Source organism: Aythya marila (assembly GCF_965140915.1).
Source record: "Aythya marila genome assembly, chromosome: 4".
In the NCBI taxonomy this organism is placed as follows: Eukaryota; Metazoa; Chordata; class Aves; order Anseriformes; family Anatidae; genus Aythya; species Aythya marila.
In genome coordinates this window covers 24747304-24775277 of record NC_139045.1, presented here as the reverse complement: position 1 = coordinate 24775277, position 27974 = coordinate 24747304, and the positions used below count along the sequence as shown (strand labels likewise).

The 27974-nt window shown below is 41.0% G+C and overlaps 1 long non-coding RNA gene across 5 annotated transcripts; it reads left to right on the top strand.

The window, feature by feature from the left end:
• Positions 1–21: 21 nt before the first annotated feature.
• Positions 22–27253, top strand: LOC309877740. 5 transcript variants are annotated; one of them, XR_014317425.1, is made up of 9 exons: positions 22–187; positions 620–712; positions 7708–7991; positions 8628–8734; positions 13878–15440; positions 16256–16362; positions 18206–18300; positions 18436–18751; positions 26557–27253. It is a non-coding gene; the product is annotated as an uncharacterized lncRNA (long non-coding RNA). The 5 variants fall into 5 exon arrangements; XR_014317426.1 differs by having other exon boundaries at positions 18436–21205; XR_014317423.1 differs by lacking the exon at positions 8628–8734 and having other exon boundaries at positions 18436–21205.
• Positions 27254–27974: the final 721 nt, after the last annotated feature.

Genomic DNA, 27974 nt, shown 5'->3' with positions numbered 1-27974 from the left:
AGCTCCTCTTTTAGGATTGGCTGCCCCTCCGCATCCATAATGTAATTAAAACAAGGGGGGAAAAATTATCATGGAGGCAGAGGTTAATGCAAGTGTTTAGCAGATGCCTTACTGTAAAATCTTCGTTATATAAAAAAAAAAAGCAACAAACTCATTAAAACTTAAATATCGGATAATCTCAACCCAGGTACAGTATGGATGCGAGGATTTTTCTTGGCAAAAATCTGTGTGAGAGCTTGGTAAGCTCCGTCGTTGCTTTTACAAAGCGCTTTGTGCCGGTCCGGTAGAGCAACACATAAAAACCTCTTCAGAGGGCACTTTATCGATTGCCCGGTTGTGCTAGGCATGCCCCAGCAACACTCGGGCTTATATTTTTATTGCCGGTTAATACACACAAAGAGATCACTAGTAACGAGGTTCCGAGAGGAGGGAGATGAAGTTGCTCTGCGTTGTCACCGGGCTTGCCTTTCGCGTTAGCGAGGACTGGCTCCGGCTCCGCGGCTGCTGGCGCTCCGACCGAGCAGAGGGCTCGGGGTTTGGCCAGGGACGGTGTTTTCTTCCAGAAAGAATTGCTTTGAGATAATAGCAATAAAACCGACTCTAAACGATTCTCTTCCAGCTTGCCGGCTGCGGGCACGCACCTCGACCAGTGTTCACCCGGTTCAGTTATGCTCCTGAAATCAGTTTCATGCTTGTTTAACTAGGCTGATTGGTAAGTAACCGAATATTTTTTACAGCATGTTCAGAGCTTATTTTCTAGCTTTTACTAACAAATATATAAAAATTTCTCTGCGCTCCTGCTTCTGCAATAAAAAAAGACCAGCATCTGTGGAAAGCAGATTTAGCTATCGAAAGGGAACAGTTAAACGTCGGGTTAACAGGCGGGCCAGGAGGAGAGCAGCCGTGGCTCTTTAGGTGTTTCGCTTTGCTAATCTCCAAGACGTTACGAAAGGAAAACAGATATCGAGCTGTAATTCACGGATAACTTGGAGGCGAGGCGAATTGCTGTCATCCTCAGATGGAGCCGAGCGTTCCTAAATAGCTGTGAAATATCAAATACCCACCCTTCCGTGTGCTGGCTGACGGCTGAGCTGATTCGGCGTATATTACAATGCGATCCTACAATATAGGCAGTGTGGAAAACTGTGTCAACAGGAGCTGAGAGGTCATAAATTAAAGAAAGAGAAAGATAGAGATGGAGCAGGCTGCAAAGGAGGCAGCGGGAACCGCAAGCCCCGCTCTCGCAGGAGCTCCGTGCGCTCTCCGCATCCATCGCACGGGCTGCGGGGACGCCTCTGGGGGGGCCCCGGGGGAAAGGACGGCCAAAACGCTACTCGGGGGGCAGCAGCTCCACGCCGGCGGCAAGCACACGGGCTGCCCCCGAGGGCCCGGGGAAGGGCTGCCGCCCTCGGCCGGGGGGGTCCGAGGGCTCTCAGGGTGGCTGGGGGCTCTCCGGGGGAGAAGGAGCGGCGGGGAGGCCGCGGGCTCCGCGGCCGAGGCCGGCGGAGGAGGATCGGCCTCGGTGCTTTGCGCGGGGCTGCGGCGCTGCGGGAACCCCCGGGGGGAAGCTCGAGGGGAGAGCGGGGCTGGGGCCGGCCCCGGGACGTGCCCAGGGGACAGGAGCTTAGGCATACGGGCGTCTAAACCTGCGCCTGTGTCCGTGTGCGGCCGGGTGTAAACGGAGGATGAAAGTGAAAAGCTAGTCCAGATGTAGGACGTATGTAAATACGCGGACATCCGTATGTACGCACACATGCCGGCACTTAAAACGACCGATAAATATCTCTGTGTCGATCTGCGTGCACACATGTTGTATCACCCCGAGGAAATAACGCATCACCGGCGCAGATTTTGAAAATGCAGAGAGGCCGCGGGCACACTGTGTCCCAGCCTCTCGGGGTACCAGCTCTGCAGTGAGCAGGCTGGAAACCCACCGAGCTTCTGCAGCGGTTCTCTGGCTTTGTTTTGCTGCGGTGTTTTCCCTCATGCGGAGAAGAAGCGGACATTGTCAAGGCCGGAAAGGTATATTGGCTTGCAAATAGGGTCGTGTTTCTTTGCACTCTCCTTATTTGTGTAGGAGCTTTCCAAAATACTGCGGGCTGGATTGTAACTGTGACAGTCTCCGTGGCAAGCCACTACGGTGACTCCGATAACATCTCCTGTGATGAAGGAAACGGAAAACATGACGCAGAGAAAAAGTAATAAAAGATACAGGAGATATTGATCGGAACACCAGTCTCCAAAGCTAGCATCATTATTGCTTAATTGGCTTTGGAGAAAGAGGGTCTCTAGATAAAGCACCCAGCAGGATCTTACATATAATTTTCCCTCCTATCCCCCAGCGGTTGTTTATGCATTTTATAAAGTGACTTTTAGAGCAAATGCAGTTCTTGTGTACTACCTCAGCTTTTAACTACCCAGGTTGCCCGATCAGGGATAATAGCCTTTTCTGTTTGATCAACGCGTTTCAAACCGCTGCAGCCCAAAGTGACTTTCCCAATACGAGATTTAGAAGAGTCCGCTAAAAAGCCCGAGCGTTTTGCCCATCTTCCATTTATTGATTTGTTTTTTTTTTTTCTCTCACAAATCATTCGCTTAGAAAAGGGAAGAAAAAAAAAAAAAAGGAAAAAAAAAAAAAAAAAAAGAAGCTCTCGCCTTATGTCACTTATTTCCCTGCCAAAATGGTTGCACGTTAGGCGGGGATTTATCTGGGCTCTGCTGCCAGACAGGACTCTCCTAGCCCGCCGTAATTAAGAAATTTTGGTGGCGACTGTGCCGAGGCTGGTGTCCCCCCCACCCCCTTCCCTTCCTCCCCCATACCTCCCCCGGCTATTTATTTATTTATTTATTTATTTATTTATTTAATTTTTCCAGGGGGGTGCCTCTGCCTAACGCTGCTGCCTCGCGGCTGTCGCCTCCCCAGCCCGGCAGCCGCGGCAGCGCGGAGCCGGAGCTGCCCCCGGTCGCTGCGGTCCCATCAACGGGGAGGACCCGTGGGCCGAGGAGAGCGGGGCCGAAGTGGGGAGGGAGTCGGGGCCACTTATCGCCAGGTCGCTTCGCTCCTCCCGGCCAAGCGTACGTAGGGAGAAATTTGGGGATAAGAAAACAACAGAGTCCTGCTCCCACCCTCAGACCGTCCCAGCCCGCTCTTGCGTGAATTAAGCTAAATTGCGAATTAAGCTAATTTCTCACAGTCGGACGAAACCTTATGGAAACGGGGAAGAGGTGCCGGAGCTGGGTGGTCGGAAGCGCACATCTGCTCGGGGCTTTCGGGCGGGAGAGTCGCAGGCACGCCGGGCCGGGCGCTTTCATCAACAGCCCAGGGGCGTAAAAGCGCCTGGCGGGGGTGGCGAGCACTTTGGCTCGCTCCCCTTCTGCCCCTTTTTCCCCAGGGGTGCCCGACACCGACGGGGCGATTTGGGGGGCATGATGCTGGCCGGGGCAAGGCCGCCCGGGGAGCTCCCGACGCCCTTCCCCGCTTGTCCCCGCTCCGAGCGGCAGCGCCCGGCTCCTCCCTTCTCTTCGGCGGTGCCTTTCAGCCCGGCAGCGTCCGCCCCCCGGCACCCCAAGGGCACCCCCAAGCCCCGCTCTCCTGCCTCCTCCTGGGTTTCTGCCTACCACATTGCTCAGCCGCCCGGCGCAGGGCTTGAAATAGCGTTTGAATTTATGGAGTCCATGATGTCATTGACCTGCGAGCCAATGTGCGGGAGAGGGGGATGCTTCTCGGATGAATTTGGGGAAGCCGAGGTACCCCCTGGCCCAAGGATGCGGCACTTTCTTTCCCCGGATCACCGCTTAGGAGTTCGCAGAAGAGCGCAAACCCGCTAGAAAGGGGATTTTTTTTTTTTTTTTTTTTTTTTAAGAGGCACCGGAGAAATATCATTTGAAGGTCAACCTGTCAGCGTGGGTTAATGAAAAGGACTTGTGCCTAATGGGTCTACTTATACCCTCAGTTACGCTCACGCAACCTTTATTCCAACGTGTAGGGCAGAGGGCAGAATTGGGCCCACCAGGCCCGAATTAATTGCTGCCATTGGAGGTGGAGGAACCCTGGTTTACGTTACTATTATCGGGAATGAACGCCCACATATTTCAGGCATGATAATCTCACAGCCGTTGTGTATACAAAAAAAAAAAAAAAAAAAACAGAGACGAGAAAAATCCAAGACACTGACCATTTTGTGAGTCGCAGTGGTTGGCGGTAAGCGCGGGACCGTACGCGTTTTACCCCTGCATGTGTAAGCAATTATTCGAGGATTGCTTATATTTGTGACCGAGGATCCAGAATTGCGTTTCGACCGTGCAAAGGAATCGCAGAAAGAAAAGAAAAACACAACGAACTCAACCTGAGACCCTCTCTTCTTCGGAAGAACAATAAAGACTTGCTCAGATCCCGCAGTGAAAGCGCACTATCTCCATTTGGTGGGTTGACCTTCTCCTCAATCTACTCATGTATAACCACGCACACGTGTATCTGAGGACACGCACACATTTTTTCCGTGTCATGCTCTTTGCATTCCTGGGAAAGAGCATCTCGAAGTTGCTCTTGAGCTCAGCGCTGGTGAACTAGCTCGCGAGTGTCATTACTTTTATTAATGAATATTTTTCCTCCAGCATCTGAAATTCTCGCTTTGGAGGAAACGTTGGAGGTTAGGCTGGCATCGTTTGGAGTTTAGGCTGACAAAACTCAACACTCCTGTTGTCGTTATTCATGGAAAGAGTCCATTTAACAAGGCTGGGCTTTAAGCGGTTTTCACAGATCAAAGGCAATCTAGCTTGCCTTAAAAAGATCCGTCCGGAGCGCGGACAATTAGGGGCAATTTCGCCCCAAAATGTCGATGTCGTCCTCCCGGTGCCCCCGCGCCGTGTACCTGTTGCAGCACCCCTTGTCCGGCCCGCCCGGCCGGGCTGGGCTTTAAAACTAAGCAGCCGACTGCTGCACGAGTCGGCTGCACACTTGTTGGAGGCATCAGCCTGTGTAGCTGCCTGAACCGCAATTCCTCTACGAGTATCTCGGTGTAATTGATCTGGCTGAGTGAGGTCTTTTTGGTAATTTGGATACATCGAGTCTCCAGTTAATGACATATAATCAGCCTTTAGGTCACTTGGTCATTCTCTTATTACAAACCCCTCCTGCTCTCTCTGATCTCCTTTCAAACTAAATTTCACACAAACAAATAAAGTAAGACAGGGACAAGTCCTTAAAATACAAGAGAGAAATATTGGAGAATTGCTCGTGGGGAACTATAAACATTTTTAAAAGAAAAACCGAAAAGATAGGAAAGAACATCTTATCGAGAAAGAGAGCATTGTGTACAAAACACGGAGGGAAAAACGGTCTGGCTTCTGTTAAAAATGACATAAAATTAAAATAAAAATAATTACAAACAGAAATGGCATAACATAAATAGAAGGCAGGAGACTTTACTGGAAACGCGAGGCCGTCCTGTGCAATACGTTCCTGCAGATGATAGAGCTGAGCCGTGCATATGCAAAACGCTTCTTTGCTTCTCCTTCGCCGGCACACACGCACACCAAAAAAAAAATAAAAAAAAAAATATATTTTTTTATTTGGGAAAGTAGCTGAAGAAGCAGAGAAATACAGAACCGAGTGTCATTTACCTCCTGAAACCTGCAGGGAAACGGAGCCGTGACCAAAACGTTGGGTGTAAATGCGACAACAACAAAAAACTATTTTACGTCCCCGCGCAGAACATATTTTACAAAGTCAACACGTTGTTTTTCTGCTTTTCATTTCTCTTCCCTCTAGGAAGAGACAATACCCCCTTTTTTATTAGGTAGTCCTTAAAGGACCATTTTGATCTTGGTCCAGGTATGTATCTCTACATTCAACATAAGTGCCGAGAGTGCAGTGTGATGCCGAGGTGGCCGGGGAGGTGGAGGAGCAGCCGTGCCTTGGGTAGCATCTGAGGGCCCCGCAGGCTGCAGGCAGGGCAGCTCTGAAGCCATCCTTTTTTTTTTTTTTTTTTTTTTTTTTTTTTTCGGCACTCGAGTTGATTTATAAAACCGGGAGCCGGCCGGGAGATTTCAGTGTCGCTCAAGTGTTAGCACTCGAAGAAGAAACCTGAAAGAGGGCTGAAATCCGCGCTCCCTCCCGGGCATTAGCACCTTTCAAAATATTATCAACATGCGTTTTACCAAGGATCTCATTTGTATTTAGTAGGGAACTCAGACAGGCGCTAATTGAGCATGGAAGTGTATGGGAGGTTGCGGGCATTAGTGTCGGGGCAGGCTCACACGGTGAGGGAAAAGGGAGCAATGAATGCATGGAGAAGAGTGTCACAAGGCCCCGGCGCGGGGCATATTAATGTGACAAATCTCGTTACTTGCTCACTACATTCCCAGCCGTCTCAGCCTTTCTCAGGGCCCCTGCTTCTCCTGAAGCACCAGCCCGCAGCCACTCCACAACCCGGCCCAGCAAACGGAGAGCAGCCGTCAGGCACAGCCCCGACGGCGCGGTCCTGCCGGGGCGCACCCTGGGGGGTGGGGGGGAGGGTCCCCGACCTCCCCCGCCGGCAGGGGCCGGGGATGCTCAGCCCTGCCCCGGCCCTGCCCCAAACCGCCCCCAAGAGCCCGCCGGGGGTCGCGATGTGAAAGGCCGAGGGGGTCCGAGGGGAGGCTTGGGGGGTGGGGAGCCCTGGAGGCTCCCCCAGGGAGGGCAGGGGGCGATGGGGAGGCCGGAGGAGCCCCGCCGGGCTGGGGGCAGGCTTGAAAGGGTTAAGGTCCCCCCCCCCCCCCCGAGCCCCCTGAATGCCACTGCTTTCCTCTAGAGGTCTCATTAGGGAAACCCTAACTGCTATTTTCAACATTTCCTCAATCAAGCGCCTTTAAATAGAGCTCCACAAACAAATTGGCGGCAAAACGCGCAGATCTTGTCACGGGCGAGGCCGACCCAATATTTCACCCTTGTTTGCTTTGTAATTACGGGCCGGCTTGCAGCTACCTGCCCGCTGGGGCCAGCTCCCCTCGCCCCCCCCTCGCCCGCTCCCCGCGCGGCCCCGCGGACACTTGGCAGGGGGGCTTAGGGGCGGGTGTGTTAAAAATCCCAGAGCAGAACCGGCCAGTCTCAAACGCTGCCCGAGCTTCGTGCGGCGCCCTGAGCATCCCAGCGCATGGGGTGCCCCCGCACCCCTGTGTCCCCCGGCCTGGGGCAGGGGCCAGGCTGTCGCCACAGCCGGCTCCCCGAGCGGCTCCCTCTACTTTGCGGGATTCGCTCCCCCTCTCCCCGTTAAACCGCCCTTATGATTTGTTAGATTTTTCCACAGCTGCTGGCTCTTGTTTGACTGGTGTATAAAGCCGCTTTAAAGCTGCTGCAGGAAGAATAAAAGCTAAAACCGCTTGGACGGTTTCCTATAGACTCGGGGGCACTTGGGTCCCCGCATTACAAGCCCTGGGCACGAACTCCGGCTCTCTAAGCCTCGCTGCTGCAGCTCGGGGCAGACGCCCGCTCGCTGGTGTCAACAAAAATAGGAGTTAATTCAATTACATCTGAAACCCGGCGTGCAGCAGAGGGAAACTTGGGCGCTTACGAACTAAGCTGCTATATTTGCTTTGCCATAAACCGACGAGAATATTTTATGGTGGAGAGGAACGGTACAACACAAAAGGGAAATATGACAATAAATCTCTTTTTATAGATCCTCTCTAGCAGCAAAAACACGAGGATTCAACGGGTTTACCTCTCAGCTGTTTTACAGGTACATCCAAAGACGCCTGCAGAGAAAAAAACGCCCCATATCTCCCCCGGCCGCCGAGACGGGGACACCCGCCCCTGCCTCCCCCTTCCCTCCCCGGCCAGAGACAGAACTCCCCGGGACTCGCACGGGAGCGGCACTGGCGCAAGAGTTCCTGTCTGACCGCTGCAGGGGCATGTTCTGGTTATTTATGGTGCCACTGGCAGTGCCCTCCCATGGTTTACTGATACGCAAAACCTGAAGCCAGAATTAATGCTCTACCATCCATCTGAACGCGTAAGGCTGATATATATATATATTTTTTTTTTCTAGTTCCTCCCAAACTATTAATGATTGAGATCGTTTATCCACCCGTGGAGCTGAAACACAGCTTTGGTTTCACAGGGCCAAGTTTATAGAGAGATTCGCATGCTAAAATAAAGATAGATACTTTAGGGGGAGGATTTCAAAGTGGCAAGGAGTCTAACGCTCCTTGAAGTATGCGCAGGTTCAGCATATAAATCCCTTTGATGATTTAAGCCCTAGATATGTTTGGAAACCAAAATACGCAGCTCTCTGCATCTCAGTACCTCTAAAAATCTGCCTTACAGAGAATATATTTTTAAGGGTCGTGTTCCACTGTAAAATGGCATTTATACGTCCTAAAACTGTTTCGTTCAATGCTAACAAGTCTGCTTCTCAGGTGCTAGGAATATTTTGCTAACTTCGTGCCTAGTTTTATTTTTTTCTTATTATCAAGTCCTAATTTGGCTTAACTCTGATCACCCAAATCCTACTTTAGGGCACCAAGAGAGCAGGGAATAGCTGCTAGGTCCAGTGGTTTGCTACTGGGCTTCTGTGATTCAGAAGTGCAGCACTTGAGTAAAATGACTTCATGTGTAGTCTCACAGTCCAGCTTTTTCCCATTCTCAGCACACAGACATGCAGGCAGCATGGCTCCCTAAGTTATCAGTCACTTGGAACTCCAGCAGCGATGGAAGCAGAAAGCAGAGGTAGTGGGTGCATTTATTCTTTCAAAAGTAAGTCATTTAAGTTAAAAATGTTCTTATATGTTGCTAAATGGAAATCTTGTTACTGTTTTCATTTTTAAAAAATGGATTAGAGTTGATTTCAGAACCCTTTTTATTTATTTATTTATTTATTTATTTATTTATTTATTTATTTATTAAGAAAGCTGTAGAAGGATCTGCAGATCAGATATGCCAATCCTAGCCATGCAGTGAACAACACCTACAAAATATATCCATGGAAAAAAGAAAGACCACAAAAACTGACAGACACAGTCGTCATCAGCAAAAGTCTTCCTGCTTAAGGCAATAGGATTGCTTAGGAAAGTGGTTCCCATTTACATGAAATTAAGGTTTGCAAGTGTGTACTGTTAAAAGAAATAATTTATATGTACTTGAGCTGGCTCTAATACAATGAGCAGTCTTGCTTAGAAAGGCAGAACGCAAAGATTATTTTTACTCAGTTTTTCACTGAGAAGCTAGCCTGGACTAAGGTCTGTGCTACTGCACTGAAGCAAGCACTGTTTTATAGCCACTTCAAGGAGCTCTATGCTAGACTTCAGTCTTCAGTATAGACAGAGCAGTGGGAAAAATGAGCCCTGGATATACATACATCTTTACTTAGCTGGAAGCCAGGGGCTATGCCCTGCATATTCTGGAGCCCATGAAGGGCTTCCCCCAATTCCATTGGTGCACAGTTCCTAAAGATATGTCCTAACTTGTAAAAACAGAACATGCCCATTTCGTATGATATGTGCATGTGCACATCTGGGCTGCATGTGTGGAAAAGTAAAGGCACACACCGCAAACAATTTTACATGTGCAATTTTCAAAGTAGGGGTCTATGGATCTATAATGCAGCATATCTACAGTGCATAAAATGACATTCTTCTGCACAGGAGGGCATTTTTAAGTGACTTTCAAAGAAAAAAAATGCACCATTATTCTTGGTAGCTGAGTTAGCAGCAGCTTATTTCTCCTGGTGGCTCCTGAATCTTTCTACAAACCCACCACGACGGAGTGTTAGTCCTAAACAGCAACATACACACAGCAATCAGAATATTTCAGATATTCATTTCTACAGGCTGATGTTATTAAAATCAAAAACATCTGCTTTGAGGAATGCATATTTTCTGGATGTAAATGCTTCTCTACTCCCACAGTAAATTCAGCTACTCATGAAACAAAATGTGATTCTAAACAGTCATTGTATTGTTTTACACAGTAGCAAATGGAACAATGCTGCCCTTAATGTTTTTGTTGTTCAAACAACAACTGGAATTGGATAAAGGATTTCAGCTGGGAACACTTTCCTAATACCTTTGTAGGTAATGGGATTCCTTATGTGTGCTGCTCTGTGACCATTAGGCCATGTGTACTGGGCAGAGGTTCACCCACATATCACCAAGACAGCTCCCAAAGAGACGAGCTTGTGCCTGGGATAGGCTTTTAAATCTTTGTCTGTTATCAGCTCAGCAACGCAGCTTTGCAACCGGGGAGAGTGGTGAACAGAGCCCCAGCTGCCTGTGTTTCAAATGCTATCATCTAATCCTGATTAGAGGCACAGTGGTCTAGAAACTCTTCTGAAAAGCCAGAGGAGAAAACCTCCTCCCTTTTGTGTTCCCCTTAAAAATTGTTTCGGAAAAAAAACTTGCTAACTTGGGTTAGTTTCTCTTGTATAAGCTAAACTAGATGTCTCTGTTTAAGTACAAGTAATTACATTTATTGACTACCACATAACACGTTAATTGCTGTGCTAATGACATAACTATGCTTCTACCCTCTAGACTAATGATAAACGCAGTCTGTATTAAACGTGGAGTTGCACTGAACACTGTGGTACATCCGCAAGACATTTTGTTGCTCTTGCCTGTTGGTCTATCTCTAAAAATATATATCAATGTATAAATGTGGCAAATGTTGCATCCACCCTCCTGATAAAGGAATAATAATAACAAAAAACAGGAAGATAAACCCTGGGAGGACACTGACCTAATCTATGTTGAGGTGGTGCATGACTAAGAAAGCATAATGTGCCATAGGAGTGTGTACAGTGCTACCTAGCAGTTAATAATGGAAGTTAAATTTATTTTCTCACTCTGACTCCTCATAAATCTGCCACAGGTTAAATTTGGGGGTTTCAGAAATGGTGTATAAATGGTAAATTAGATGAAAGATGGCATTAGTATAAGTGAAAAACCTTGATGCTTATCCAGCTTCTGTAAAAGAGTAGGTATAATATGCTCAAATACTTTTCTGTATGGGGAAGGATTGCTTCCTTCTTTAGACTATGGGTAAGAGTCTGGAGACAGGTTATCTTCCAGTAGGCTGGAACACCCCAGGCTTGACTGGCACAGGCCTTTTCAATGATTGTTTTCTGACATTTCTGACATTTTTTTCTACAATAACCTCTACCCTTCATGTGCCATGACAAAGTGGGAATCACCAGAGGTAGCCTAACAGCAAATAGTAAAGAAAGACCCTCATACACTTTTCTGTTTTCTCATAAAATCAGTAACATTCATAATTAAATGGTGACTGTAGTTATATATTGCATATCTTCAAGATCACAGGAACCATAATTGCTTATTTTTGGAAGTGCTCAAATGAGTAATATAATATGAAACTGCACGGTAGTTTTTTTTTTTTCCTTTTTTTCTTTTTCTTCCCTTAACCTATGAAAATCTATGAAATCAGCAATTATGATCTAATGATTTAAATATTAGTCCAGAATTATGTCACTATTTTGAAAGAATAATTTTAAATAAGATTCTTTCTTTCCTGACTCTTTTAGAATTTCTAGTGTTTCTATACCAGATATTGGAAAATAAGCTAACTGTCCTTTCCTCCCTCACCCTCTTCCATTAAAAACATTGGGGAATTTTCAGTGCACCCCAGTCTTTAGCCTGGACTCCAACCATTTTAAATACTGATTGCTACTACACATTCCCATGGTTGCTGTCAACAGAGAATCTGCTATCTGTAGGATGGATGCTATGAGGTTATAAATAAGATCAAAACAGGACTTTAAATTCTAACATTGTTTATGTCTTATATTTCTATTATAGGAGTTAAACATGTTTTATAAGTTGATTAACACACACAAGTGTATGCTTATATGAGAATTTGGAAAAAAATAGAACCCCAGAGGATTTAATAATTTCCTTTCAGTATTTACATAACCACCTTAGTCAGTGTTCTAGTTCAAAAGAGACATTAGGATCTGGCAAAATTAGTAATATTTGAGAACTATCTAGTTTTTGAAAATGGTCTGATACTGCTCTCTTTGGCATCCACAATGATGGTCTCTGCAGAGGCAGGTGTCTCTGCATCTCAGCTGGCCACATGAAGTTTCACTATGTAACATTTGCACAGTGTTGTAGACGTTGGTCACTGTGGGAATGTCAAGTATGGGAATGTACAGCCTTGTACTGGGTCTGGCTGGAATGTTAACTTTCCCGGCAGCAGCCCATTCAGTGCCGTACTCTGTACTTGTAGCTGGAACAGCAGTGTTATCACACCAGTGTCGTGTCTACTGCTGAGCAGCAGTGGCACAGCATTGGGCCTTTCTCTAACCCTCCTAGGGGGTGGGCAAAAAGTGAGGAGAGAAACATCACTAGGGCAGCTGACCTAAACCAATCAAAGGGATATTCCATACCATGTGGTGTCACACTCAGCAATAAAAGGTGGAAACAGGAAGAAGAGGGGAGGGGTGGGCTCTTGTTGAGAAGACGTCGGTCCTCCTCTCGAACACCGGCTGCGTGCGTTGAGGCCTTGCTTCAAGGACGTGGTCAATCATCGCTCATTTGTGGGAAGTAGAGAGTAATTTCTTTCCTCTGCACTTCCATATAGCTTTCATTTATTTTGTTTGTTTGTTTTCCTCCCTTTTTCCCCTTTTCCCTTTTACTTCCCCTTAGTTAAATTGTTTAGTTCATGGTAATCTTTATTTAATTATTATAATTATTTCCCTTTAATTAAATTATCCTTATCTCAACCCGTGAGTTGTTCTTTGCTTTACTTCTCCCCCTCCTCATCTAAAGGAGGGGGAGTGAGAGAGCGGTTGTGGGGTTTAGCTGCCCAGCACGGTAAAACCACCACAAGCCTTCAAAATTGGGGATTAAAATAATGAGAAAAAAGAAAATAAAATCCATTCATTATGTCTGACATGAAGGAAATGTTTGAAGACGGGAAAGAGCTGATTATCAGACAAGTCTGTATTTCCTATGGTTATAGCCATGAAACACTTGTTGCTTTTCTAATATGGAGTAAGGCATGTTGCCAGTGAACCCTAGGTTAGATATTTACTCTGGGTGCAGGCAAGCCAAATCTTGTTTCTTTGATATATGAAGAACAGAACAATAGTTGCCAGGCAGTTGATATCTAGGGGTATATCTGAAGCAACTCATGAACACAAAGATTCATTGCTGTCCAGGGGATGCTTCCTTGGAGGAGAGATGCAGTTAAAAAAACACAAAACAAAACAAAACAAAACAAAACATATCCACAAACTAGGAAAGTTTTTTTATTTTTATTTTTTTCCAGTGACTTAAAAATACTGCAATTAAAACTAGATTAAATGAAGAGGAAATTTGCTTTCAAGTTTTAAAGCCAAGAATGTTCTTTGTGCCTCTATCCATTTCTGTGCTCCACGTATCCTGTGCTGTTTACATAAGGATTATCTTGTTTATTTTACAGTTATTATGCTTTATAGAAACTAATCAAGAGAATATTTCTTTTTTTTTTTTATGACAAAAAGTGGATGTTGAATTGCTCAAGTTGCTTTTATACAACATTCTTGGGTTTGCGATAGTGTGATATTTAATAAAGTGTTTATAAAGGCAGATATAATAGTTTATCAGATCTCAGGCAGTCATAATAACAAAACTGCCCTTAGCCTGAGTGCTATGTACTGTACTTTGTAATTTACAACACAGCACTTTCTAAATTACTTCATAAACTAAGAAAGTTGCCTACCAAAGAATCAATCTTATAGGAACTAAGAAATCTTTTCCTAAATATTTTTTTCTGTTACTTAGTCTCCATACAAATCATTATTAATAGCTTGGACTCAGGCAGAAACTGCACTCCCTTGTAACATGCAACACGTGCATGCTGTAAGATATTTTCATAGCGTCAAATCTATTTAAATTTCCAGTAGAAAGGACTTTTCAGCTTGAAATTCTACACGTCTAGAATGCTCTCCTGCACAATCAACAGGATAAAGTGAAGAGAAAAGAACAAAAGAAAGGCTGAAGACCTTACAGTGAGAATCTAGTGGAGCAATTCAAGTGGGAGTTAATAGTTTAAGAGACCATGAATAGAGAATGAAGCTTTTCATTTCTGTGTTGCTAGTCCAAGTCCCTACCAACTTATCTGAAGTCTGTTTGGTGGACTCAATGCAGCAGCATGTTAAACAAAGCCTCTACCACTGAGTTCAGTCTTCATCTCTGCTTAAGGACTTGCCCTGAGAAATTCTGCCAGCGAACAAAAGGAGACCCAGGTATGCAGCCCAAGCTAACACTAGCCTCTACCCATCCATCCACAGATCTTATGATCCTCTTATTCCCCATGCAGAATCTGTCTGCTATTGCATGAAAAGAGAAGAGAAGAGAAGAGAAGAGAAGAGAAGAGAAGAGAAGAGAAGAGAAGAGAAGAGAAGAGAAGAGAAGAGAAGAGAAGAGAAGAGAAGAGAAGAGAAGAGAAGAGAAGAGAAGAGAAGAGAAGAGAAGATAGCCATTTAGAAGTGGAAAACTGTTATTTGTTACTCAAGACCAATTTTTGATCTGCAAATAATCAACTGCTTCCTTGATATATCGTCTAGCATTTACTTAGTCATCATACTAGGAGCAACTTCTGCAGTTATTCATATTTGTATCTGTAGATACAAAACATATCCTTATGGTCACTGTGAAATTATCATCTAATTAAACTTTAAAATTCTATATAGCAGAGGAAGAAAAGTACCAACACAGGTGTTTACATTGCTCATCTTCATGTTTTTAGGTGGCATAACCCCCCCCCCAAATTCACAATTCTCTGTAAACAAGTATATCTTCTGTATGGGAAAGACTTCTTGTGTTTCTAAAAAGCAGTCTAAGTGCAAAAAATTCTAGTCATTCTTTGTGGAAAGGACTGTGGATTTGTGTTCTTGATCAGGCTTTGATCTGAAAGAAGCAAAGAGATTGCTGAAGTGGCCTCTTAGAGAAAAAGATCAACTGATGGTAGTGCAAGGAGCAAGGGTTTACTTTCAGAATGTCCAAGAATTTCTTGCCAGATTGCAAGAAGTCTAGGAAAGATGAGTAACTTGTGTTCTTGTTGCTAGTTTGAAAGGAGATGTAGGGAAGTCGAAAGTGATTCTCTAATATCAGAAAATAAAATAAAAAAAAAAAGCAGCATAGGAGGAACCAGTTTTGTGGTTGAAAGTGGTATAGGTAAATAAACAATTTTCACAGTAATACATGCTTTTAAATGGTTTTGTTCGAGACCATCAAATACATCTGATCTATTTCTTTTTATTTATTTATTGTTATTTATTTTTTTTATTTTTTCCTAACATGTTAAAAACAGGAATCTATCTGGATGGTGTCAGCTATCTGAGTTCTTGCAACATTTCCATTGATTCATGCCCTGTTTTCAGCAGTAGGTAGGCTGAAGGATAAGAAACAACACTTTACATGACTTTGAAGGATTGGCTTCAAAATTCTAAGCAGATGAGCAGGTATTTTTCCTATCCTCAGTGGAAATATATGCAGCTGAAGAACTGTAGTCTTGGAATGTGCTCATAGATCATGTCTTCTAAGCAGACTTGTTCTTCAAGAACAATATTGATATTACCCTGTTCCATACCTAGCGTTGATAATGTAATAGAATGATTATTCCAGAATGAAGACATTTCTAATGGAGAATACCTGTGATAACCAAAAGCCTTCTGCTGTAGATAGAGAATGTATGGAACCCCAATGAATTTAAAGAACCAAAACTGCTTTTGCCTTAGCTCTCTTAAGCAATGTGAGTTCTTGTCTACCAGCTGGTGAGAAGATGTAGGCAACAGATACATTTTTCCTGATGGGATGGGTTATGAAGAAAACTGCAGAGGATTGGGTAGCAACTTTGAAGTTTTGTATGGAGATTTATCATGGTATGCCATTTCCTTTAAGAACTGAAGGGATGGAGAAGTAGAGCAAGTTGTGAGTGAGAGCATCATGCAAATAGATACTATAACAGCAGAGAAGAAGGTTACATTTGGAACTGACCAGGGTGTAATGATTTAGAAAGTAAAGGAATATGAAAAATATATAAAATATACAGAAGACAGATTTTAAGAATGTTGAGGAAAAACAAACTTATATTGAAATAGTAACCTAAAAAAAGCAGGAAAAAGGGATGCACTCAGTGGGGGTAACATTACAGACTTTGAATAGAGAGTCCGAGAAAGAAGCTAAATCAAAAACTGGATTTGGAAGTAAGAATAGAGAGGGAAAAGGTCAGAGAAAGAAAAGCAGACTAAAGAAAGGACATGTAAAAATATTATAGGGAAAGGTCAAGAGGATGAAAAGATCTGAAGCATGAGAGGAGGACATACTGCAAAAACTGGAAGAAGTATGGGAAAGTGATTGAATAGCTGAAAGACTCCTGACATGGTAAGTGCCCAGTGTAAGTGCAGAGTGTAAGCCTGCTTATGTCTGTGCATGCCCCAGAGCACTGAGACACTGTTCTATGTATTCTGTATAATTGTATGTGTTCCAGCTGAGCAGCAGACACTTAATATTTCCTATTCAAAATCTGACTGGCCCTTGCTGTAAGTTAAGTCAGTCCTATGGCTGCATGAATGTAGTCACCTACAACTCTTTGTGGACACTAAAGACCATTCCCAACTTGAGAACCACACACAGACTTCTGTTTTTTGATCCCTGAAACTGGGAGCTGTGATGAAATCGCAAGGTCACCACTATTACCCCTTTTGTGATTCTCCTCTGCAGTCCCAGTGGTTCAACTCTCTAGTCCTTGGATCACTGAAGAATCACTGCTGCTGATGGTGGCTCAGAGGGTTTGCAAGGCTACCAAAACAAGTGCTCATTTAAGATGTCTTCCTACTGAAGACCTTCAGAGAAAAAGTTGTCATAAAAATCAGAATGACACTCCCTAGAAACTTGTCAGTACCTCACAAACTAATATAGTTAATCTGAACGCTTAGGCATTTTGTTTTATCCTTAATCTAAACCCCCACCAAAGTCAGTAGGAGGCAAAATGCATTTGAGAACAGAATCTGGCCCCAAGGTAGTTCACTTCTTTTTGTCTCTTCTGAAGATTTTGTAAAAAGGTTGCGGAATTACATTGTACTTGCAAGAATATTTGTCAAGAGCATACATGTAATGCAAAATTCATAGCACTATGATAAAATTGGGGATGACATTTCTGTAATATTTTGTTTAATAACAAAAATAAAATAAAATATAATAAAATTAAAATTAAATAAAATATGAAAACATTTCAATAATGGTCTTGTTATTTTCTTGACACTTTAATATAGCTGTAACTGTGTGTAACATCTAACTTTGCTTGTGGCTGCCTCATCTTGGTGGACAGTGGTTCTGCTTTTTTTATTAACATTTTTCCATATGAAGTAAAACATAGGTGAGCAGGGAGATGTGGGTATGTGAGGAACGTTAAGCAGTAGCCGGTCTCCCCACCAAACAGCCGTACCGCCTAGGTGCCCTCCACTATCTTTGCTGGTTTCCTGTGGAGTGGTGCAATATCTCATCAGGATGTTCAACAGCTGGACACTGCATGGAAAAACAGCAACCATAGCTCTGGAAGAGGCGGTCTGGCAGGCAAACCCAAGCCTTCACCTGGCATGCTGATTTCTGTAACCATGAGAAGGTTAGTCTGTGGGAGAGACAGAACTTTTCTGGTGTGTACCAAGGAGTATAGGGTGACATCCCATCAGAAGAAAGTGAAACAGCTATGAGAAAAGTGAACTCACAAGCTTCACATGGGAAGCTGACTTCCTGTTTTTCTCCATCAGATCTAACCTAATACTCAATGCTGCATGTTACTGCATGTGGTGCTGAGGGCTGTGTGACTTTGTGAAGAGCAGAGCAGGCTGGAAAGCAGAGCACTTCCGAGACCATCCCTCTCACTCAGCCCGTGCTGATAGTCTTGGCTAAGAAATCAAATGTCACCTACAGCATTTATGATGTGACAGCAAAATTAGTAGCTTCGAATGCCCCAGTTCTGCTCCAGACATTTGCTGTAATTTTGAGAGGCTGTGTCAATTCTGGGCGAGCCAAAACAGAGGTGCATAAATCCTCAAGACAGGTATTCCATGCACTTATCAACCTAGATGTCATTCTTAGTTTATAAGTATTCACATTTCTGGCCAACTGCTGTAGCTATTGATTTGAGTATATTTTAAAGTCCTTCCACTGACTTTACAAAAAGTAAACTTATTTTTTTTTTTTTTTTTTTTTTTTTTTTGTTTAGAAATATCACCCAGGCTATGAAAGAAACTGGCTCCTTCTTTATCTGAGGTGGGGTTTGGAACATGCAGATGGAGGTAGAAGGTCACTTATCCCAGTGTGAGTATAGAGGTGCAGGTGCCAATGTTCAAGAGAAGACCATGAACTTCAGAGGCACCTTCATAAACTGCTGATTTAAGACTACTAAACAGCTGGATTTACTGAACATATTCTCTCTCTCTTTTTTTTTTTCAGCCCAGAAACATTGTTTAGGCAGCTGTTGAATAATTTATACATTTGTTAAGATTTCAAGCTGTTTGCTTTCTGTGGCAGGTCAGATGCTCTGCCCTGGCTGCTCTATGAGCAGGTTGTACACAGCCTGGTGGTAACCACAAGACTGCATGAACTCTCATAGTCAGCCCAACACTTTCGGAGAGCATCATATTTATTATGCACATGTGACAAAGTCACTGCATGCCTGCACAGTAAGACTGACACTTCTGGGGATTGTCTAATGGACCTACTGCCCATGTGCTGCCCAGTCATTGGGAACATACACAGTAAAGGCTCTGTAAGTCAGATTTACTGTGAATATGCAGAGCAATGAAATGTTGCATGTGCAGCAGGACGTGTTGCTTCCTGAAGTGTGGGGTGGAGTGCACATACGCTGCACAGATTTCCCAGGCTGAAATATAGGAGCTCTATACTGGCCAAGTCACTTAAGTCTTGAGGAGGGGTAATATTTTAAGATGTGTTCAGCATGAGGTCCACAAGAAATCTTCTCTTTGACATAGGGATTCTGTTGATCTCATTGCAGGATGCCTCATATGCACTGAGAAAAAGATGCTCAGTGTGTAACTTGTGCTGCTGGGTCCCACTCTCATGTAGGCAGTGCAGCTCTAGGTGATACAGAGACCATGGCTTTTATGCCTTCATTTCCTACCTGAATGGGAATATTTGAGACCAAAATTGCAAGGATATTTAATAAAGACACTATTAACATAGATAGAGAATAAGAGTTATTCAGACTTTGTATTGAGCAGGCACTGGATAAATAATTTTTATTCCAAGCACAGCAACAGCTCCTGAAAAGCTGAGAACACCTTTATGGTAACCCTCAGTTGCTTGTAAGACAGGGCATTTGGTTACAATTAAAGGTGAAGTCTCAAACTGTGTATCCAAACCTCCCTGAACATTAGACAAAAGGGATCCTGATCTGAGCCGACTCAGGGTAATGGTCTTGCAAAAACAAAATAAAATTCATTTTCTAAACCAAAATCATCCTTTTTTTTTTTTTTTTTTTTTTTTTTTTGGTCATATTCATTTTTGGGGTAATTTACTATTTTTATTTTATTATTATTGTCACCACATAAGGAAAATGTGAACAGACTAGAAGCTAGGTTGATTTTGTGAGGTTGAGTTGAGGTCACTGAAAAATTGATAGCAACTTTTGAGATGAAAAAAATCATCAAAGCTAAAGGAAGCTTCTCAAAGTGGGATTTAATAGCAGCTATCATATTGCCTTCAATGGCTTGACCATTTCTTGTGCAGCTGTTTTATTTTAAAAGATTTCACTCCCCCATCCCACATGTATAGGCCTATACATTGACCTAAGTACACACATCCAAGTACTTTGGTCACTCATGATAACTATAAACCCTTCAGCGAACTACCAGAAAGGTAGTTCAAATGGAAATGGTGAAATTCAATATAGCGTTTAACTAAGTCACTGTCTAAGGTTAAGCCCAAGGAACAATCAGCAACATTGGAAGGACAGGCAAATACATTAATTGGTACGTGGGCACCAGATATATGTGGTTTTCCTGAAAACTGTCAAATAACCACAGTGGTATTTCAGTGTGAGTGAAGAAACTGTGTCTATTCAAACATATACTTCATTTTTATATGAGTGTGTATGTATGTAAAGAGCCTAGATACAGAGTTAGGGCAAAAGCAAAACTGAAAGGCAGGAGGATAATTTTGGCTGGTAGTCCTTTTGCCTTCCTGTATGTCTAATCAAGGATAGAGGCAAGTTCTCAGTATATCTTTAGAGTGTTGGGCACTCAAGCCCCATTGACTCTCAGGGTAGAGTAGATTTCTGATTCACTATGGGCTTTTTGAAAATTTTGCTCTTTTTTATTCAAGCCTTAACTGAAAGCCTAGTCTGCTTCTCAGACCAACCTATTACCTTTTATCAAAGTAAGGATAGGTTAGGTAAGACACAGGGATATAATTGTGATTTTGAGAAAATGATGAATAAACCATCATTTGGAAAGTATTTGTGTATGAATGTACAAGTAGACAATAATAGGTCCATATATATGTTTATCATGGGATATGTCTGCTGTCATCTGCTTTATCTGATTTTATTTTATTTTATTTTATTTTATTTTATTTTATTTTATTTTATTTTATTTTATTTTATTTTATTTTATTTTATTTTATTTTATTTTATTTTATTTTATTTTAGTGAGCTTCCTCAAAAGATGTTAAAGCAGCATTCTTTAACTTCCATGAAGGTTGAACAAAATTCAAAATCCATGTAGTGTTAACTAAAAATATATATATCTATTTACTCCTTTTTTCATCTATTGATATGAAAAACATACCAATAATTTTGATGCAGTCTTGTATGCAGGCATGTAAATAGTATAACACAATGCTAATCAAAAAGCTGAAGATGAACTGAGATAACCACTTCATTACAAATTGATAGATCTAAAGAATTTTGTCTTTGAGATTTTTTTCATTATGAGGTACCTGCTTTTATCACTAAATATTTATCTATAGCAAAAAGCCAGTTTATAGTTTAAAAATGGGAACTTCATTGTCTTACCATGGTTCAAAAAGTAAAGATTGATGAGTGCTAGGTCATAGTACACCAACGGATGGACAGGCAGACACATACTTGGAAGGATTTTTTTTTTTTTTTTTTTCCCCAGAGCTTTCTAGTCTCACACAGACAAGAGAACTGGCAGGAGTTGGAAAATCTGTGAAACAGCTGATCGGTCTCACAACTTTCCATGTAAGTGAATGGTACAAACACTTCATTTCAAAATTGTCAGAAACAACTTGAAACTTCTTGATGATCATTCTAAATCTGAGATGCCTTTGATTATCTTCAGCCATGGAATTGCTGAATATTTAAAGCTAAAGAAACTTTTGGAGGGCAAACTCTGTCTCAGAGCAAGGTAAGCTGAGGGGTCAGATCAGGTTGCTCAGGGCTTTGTTCTGTTGGATCATGAAAACCCTAAAGAACAGAGATTGCACAGAGTCTAGTGCCCCTTCGCATTCTTGGTGATCTCACTTAGTTTTATCAGCTGTGGTTCCTACCTGTTCCTACTTTCTCCCACTCATTTCTGAGTGATTACTAGGTAGCTTTATTAGGTGAACTTGAGCATATTGATCAGGGCAAACTCTTCTGAGAGACATTTCTTCCTCTGTCTTCACTTGGCTCATACTTCTGCCACTTATCCAGCTGCTGATTTAAACAGTTTATTTTATCTTAGAACCTATAGGAAACAATCTTATCATTCAGTTCAAATGAAGGTTATATTTGAGGTAAATGCAGGTGTTTAAATTGGACTAGTTCTTCAATCCTTACAACATAAGAAAATTGCTCATACAGTGTCAGGAATGTAGTATTCACATAAAACATTCATATTTTATCTTACCTTACTGTTTGTAGAAAAGAAATTTACTGCAGCAGAACATTTCCTTCACAGTAAAAGAAATATAAGAGTAATTATTGTCAGCTCAATTTGCTAGTTGTTATTTAGTGAAGGGTTAGATAACATATAAGGGTCTTCACAAGCACTGTCAGGGAGGGTACATACATCTAAGTAGAGTCACTCATGCGCTATAAATATATCTTAATTTTCCACAGTAGCTATATTCTTGGTTGTCACCTGAGACAATATATATCAAACTTGATAGGCCCTATTAAAAGAAAGAATTACTAGAAGAGTTGATCTCTTAACTATTTGCACAATATTTTTGATATGCACTTGCAATAGAAAGAATGATTAGGGGAAATAGGGAAAATGTGAACTTAAACTTGTTTAAATTAAACTTACTGAATATGTACATTTACAGGAGCTATTATGAAAAAAGTTCAGAACAAAAGATTGTAATTGATAATTAACTGTTTTTCTGTGTCCCGTTCAGTTCTTTTTAATATATTGAAGAGTATAGTGAATATAAATTTTCAATGTAAAGCACTGAATCTGTGGAAATGACATTCAACAAAATCTTCCAAACTATAATCTAGTACCTAAGCATTGCTTCAGTTTTCTTTTTGAATTCTTAACATTCATTATGCACATTGGTGTCAGAAAATCTTAGGTGGTAAAGCCACCAATACTTCCTCTCGGTGTGAAATTCTGTCTTTTTAGAAGTCTGTGGAAATATGTCTACTGGTGCTACATTTTTACTCAGTAGCTTCCTGATAACCTCCTTAAATTTGTTTCTGTAACATTAAGTATTAAATTCTGCTAATAGTTCATTACTTTAAAATTACCTTGCTCTATGTTAGTTCTTTTACTCAGATTTTTTTTTACTGTCTGCAAAGAGATCTACAACTCAGAATGTCTTTAGAAGTAATACATATAAATGCTGGAGGGACATAATTTGTCACTAAAAGTCTGACTAATATAGTCAGAGATTTTAATGCGAAGAAATACAGAATTTTTGAATAGCTGAGACCTTATGGAGTAAAGATATTTTCTTTGATATCTTTTTTTTTTTTTTTTTTTTTTTTTTTTAATTAACAAAACATGAGAAATGGCTTGCATGAGATTATATGTTTTCTTCAAAATTACAGTGATAACTACTAGTACTTTAAGTGATTTCATGATTTCAGCTATTTTTTTTTGGCTTTTATGAAGGTTTAAAAATAGTATCTTGTGGTTGTTCACAACTGAACAGCAAACAATGTTTGATAGTTATCTGTATTACTAAAGATAAAACTGCAAAATTATTAGGCTACATTTATCTAAACAGCCTAAGAAAGATGACATAGATTTAAAGGTATAGTCCAAGATCAAAGAACGCAATAAATGATGCAGGAAACAACAATTTAAAAAAGGAAAATCTCAGTGAAGAAAAAACTCATTTTTTAATATGAAGGCTGGTTTTAGAGTGGGAAGAGACATTGTTTGTAATAAGACCATTTATTTATTTATTTATTCTTTTTCTGTAAAGGATGTTCTAAATTACACTTGTATTTCTATAGAAGTATTCTGTTTGTCCAAAAGAAAAGAATACAAAGGGTCTTGCCTTTTCTACTCAATTTCTTAGGCATTGTGAACCTCTTCCAACAGCCACTGATACCCAGAAGATGACTTACACCGAAGCATTAGAATGGGACCCCCTTGGTGATTCAGAGCTCTTTTCTTCTTGCTTTGCTAAAAGCTGTGGAGTTGCTGTACATTTTCACTGTCCCTGCTACTGGTTCCTTGGAAGAGGATCATCCAAGCAATAGTGAAGGAAATATGAAATGTTGGTAGTGCCAAAATGACCATCATCTTTGGTCTGGAGAAACAGCAAGGAGAGAGGAAAATAAAAAAACATGTAGGTCTGTGGAGTACTATAGGATGAACCTGTTTCTAGGGAAGCTGATCTATCATCCCTTCATTGAAAGAGAAATGAATACTGCTTAGTTTGTTGAGGGGAAATATTTCCTTTAAAATACTTTATTATCTTGGAGAAACCACATTGTCTTTTTCAAGTTGCCTGATGAAAAAGCCTCCTCTCCTTCAGATTTTAGTAATATGATGTATTTGCACATATACAGATTTCCCATTTTTGCCATATATATGATGTTCCAAGTACGTGTAGAAAACTGACTACATAGGGACATATGCACATTCCTATGTTTACCTCTCTTACGCTAGCTATGAACTTGGCCTCTTGAGCACCCAATGAAGACCCAATGCCAATGTACCAAGAACTAACAACATTGGTTATTTCCTTTTCTTCAGCTTTAATCATTGTCTGAATTACCCTGGTCTGTTGTAGATGTTGCTATTGTCTTCTTGGTCTATTTTTGAACATTAATCTTAGCTCAAGGCCATCTGTTGCCACTTGTGTGTCTTCTGTTATGTCCTCATCTAGGACTGGGACAGTTTCTTTCCTTTTTCACATACACAAAATATTTTGCCATTCTTCTATAGCTTTGCTTCATGTCCAGTTGTGTTGAAACAGTTTTGGGACACAAAATAAAAGGAAAAAAAATTAACTTAAATGTGGATAAAAGATATGATTCTGTATCTAAACAAAAGATACTGAAGTTTCTAGCTGCTTGTCAGAGATGGCAGGGATTTCACTTTTTGGAACAATGATCTTCCAGTTCTTACTGTGACTTGCTGGAATTTTACCTGCTTAGGAGTTAATGATGTGGAATTGCTACTGCTGTGACTTTCTGTTATGGTCAACTAAACATGCCAGTTCATTTCAGTATTAATCTAAATATTGATGGTCTTTATTATTTCAAGTTACCAAAAACATTTAAAATTAAGTACAATAGAAGTTCCAGTCTGCTCATACTTTTTTTTTTTTTTTTTTCTAAAATTGTCTCCTTTCTTAGTCTAAAGCATATATTATTTGAAGTTCATTTTCCCCAAATGTTTAACACGTAGCCTGAATTTTCATTAGTTGAAAAAAATTTTGAAATACAAATATCGAGCTCCTTGTCCCCCCAAATGTATCTCCTCCTTTGACTTTAATAGTACATTTCATCTGTTTTTTTTTTCAAAGTTACTTTGCTTTACACATTCTGTAGGTAAGTTTTAATATACAGTATTTAAAAACTGTTTGTAATAGCTTCAGTTGGTTTAGCACATGGGTATATTATATCACTTGAAGAGGAAAATGTTTTTCTCTCCCCCTCCAGACTACAGAAGTTAATAATGCATCCCTATTCTCTCTTTTAAAACAATGGCTTAAGAAGGGTTGATTAAAGGCCTGATAAAACAGATGGTCTTGGATGAGGTCCTAAGTTTGTCAAATTTGAGCTCTGTTTGACTATAAGGAGTACAATGTACAGTCATCCTCTCATCCTCATCTCAGCCATCCTCTGAGAGGGCTTAGGGGGAGGAACAAAGGTCTTGAATATTTAATATCAATAAGAACAAAAGCACATGTATGTGTCAAGTTTTTTTTTTTTTTTGGTTTTGTTTTTGTTTGATTTTTGCTTACAGTCATTTCATACATGATTACAAAGAGTAAAGAACTTATTACAGGGTTGATGGAAGTTGGTAAGGGCTACAAGAAGCATACTTGTAAGCATAATTAAAAAATTACACTCAAATTACTTTTCTCAATTAAGAATCTTCATACACACATATTGGGATGACTGTTGAATGCAGAAGAACCAAAAAGTGAGTGCAGGTTAAGCCAAAAAACCTTTGTGTGAAAGAGCATAATCTAGTAGCAAAAGAAATGAAGAAAAGAGACACCCCTTTTATTAAATGTTTGTTTCTAGATAAGTAACAATCTCCTTTAGGTCTAGGTCAATGAAACTCAGCAATACAAAAATTTTACAAAAACGCTTCAATTCTGTCACTTCAAAATACATACATAGTATTTTGCCTGATTTTTAATTTCATATTTATAGGGGCATATAAATAGGGGCCCCTATATATAGGGGCCCCTATATATAGGGGCATTCATATTCCTGATGCAAGTTTACAGTTTCATTGCACAAAAGTTACTGAGATGTAGACAGTGGGTAGAATGGCTGGAATTATTTGCCATCCAATCCTTGCTATTACAGATTTGAAATAGAGTACACACAGACAAAAAAATTTATAGTGTTTATATGGTTAACTCTTACTGAATGTGAAATATCAGATTTATCTGTTTGTTTTATACTGAAAACCACATTTACCAGGAAATAGAAACAAAATTTGTTGAAAAATATTTTGTAAGTAAAACAAGATCTTTTTGAATGCAAATATTGTTCCTGGATTAAGCCAACTGCAAGTATCAGAGACAAAGTTATTGGGGTGGTTCAGGATAAAGGTAATAGCTTTGTCCCACATTTTTTTTTTCCTTCTAGCAGCACCTAAGGAAAATTATCAGCACCCTCTACTCTCATTACCTGGAAGTCAGACTGATCTTAAAGGAATTGCATAGGATGCCAAATTTCTTAAAGGTTTTTGGACCAAAGTATCTTTAAAACTTTTGATTTGACATCTCTTGCACACAAAGGAAAGGACTGAAATGAAGTTATCTACTTCTAAGCAATGAAATAGACTCTGAGCACTGTCTACTGTTATGTCTATGCAATTTATGAAGTTTTGCAATATTAAGTGACTAACCTGTATATTCCTTGCTGCTCTGATAATAAAGAAATTGTTTGTCTGTTTCTTTCAGAAACTGCCATTCCCCCTCTTTGCACAACAAATCTTGCAGAGGTAGTTAAAGCATCAACACCTATTAGAGAAAATGGAAAGAATACATCACTGGAAATCTTGGAAACTTTTCAGTAGTGTATTTGCTTCAGAATAAATGAAGGCCTCTGAACTAATCCTCAGATGAAAAGAGGTTCATATACGTCTTTAATTAGATCATGCTATTGGAACACAATGTTCTGATAAAGAAGATTTAATAAAGTATTTTGTCCTTTTATTACTTTCGTTTCATGCAACATATCTCCTTATCCAAGCAAGATGTTTGACTTCAAAGGAAGTGCTGTCCACCCTCCCTTTGCTCAATAAATAACTCCAAGAGGAGTAAAAACAATATGTTTGTAACTTTGCCGATGCTGCTGAGTGGTGAGAAGATCAATCATTGTCGTTCTTTTCTGTGGCTGTGGGTCCAAGATGAATCTCTTCCTTAAGAAATTTTTGTAAAATTTGGTGTGTGTTATTAACCCTTCACCTTCGGGAGTCATTACCTTAATAATACAATTAAATAAAGTTACTTCCCTTGCTAAAGAACATTCATCTGAGCAAAGCCTAACCATGTGCAAAGGCATAGTCAAAATTCGTCCTGATAATGGGATTGAAAAGTAGCTGAAGAAGTGTGTTAGATGAATGGTGGCATACTCAGAAAATGACCAGGAATTAGTTTTTCTTCAGTATGAATATTCTTTCTAGGCTTTTGACAGGACAAAATGGCCCTTCTATTATTCTTTTGAATAAACAAAGTCAAAATATTTTCAGAAAGAAATATTAGACTCTAAAGCTATTATTAAAGTATTAGTAAAATTAATAAATTTAATAAAGTATTACTTTTAGTATTAAAGATAATTTGTTAGACATCTCAGCTTACACTGTAAAGACTAAAAGAAGCCAGAGAGGCTGGATGGCATCTGAGGAGGCATATATTTCTCCTTTTGCTGCAAGGTGTGATCAGAGGTGTGTCAAGAACACTGTACAGGGCAGGTGTTTGTGTTCTCACAGATTTCCAAAGATTCCCTTGTTTTTCAGGTGATTTATTTCAGTATTTCTTTCTTGCTGACAAAAGTTGTTCCTGAATCTTAGCTGAACACTCTTCTGCTGCTACTGAAACTGTTGTATCTTCTAGCTACCATCAACATGGAGAGCAAGTTGTTCTTTTCTTCTTTAGAGCAGACTTCTATATATTTGATTAGCATGTTTATTTTTAGTATTCTTTTCTTGACACTGTATTTATTTTAAAAACTTTTTAAAAAAATTTTATTTAAATTTTACACTTAAATGTCTAATGTGTTTTGATGACTCTAATTAAGCTCACCTTTTAGTGACTAAAATCGGACACAGTAGGGCAACAAGACCTCTCCCATGTTGAGTAAAAATGAAGGCTTACCT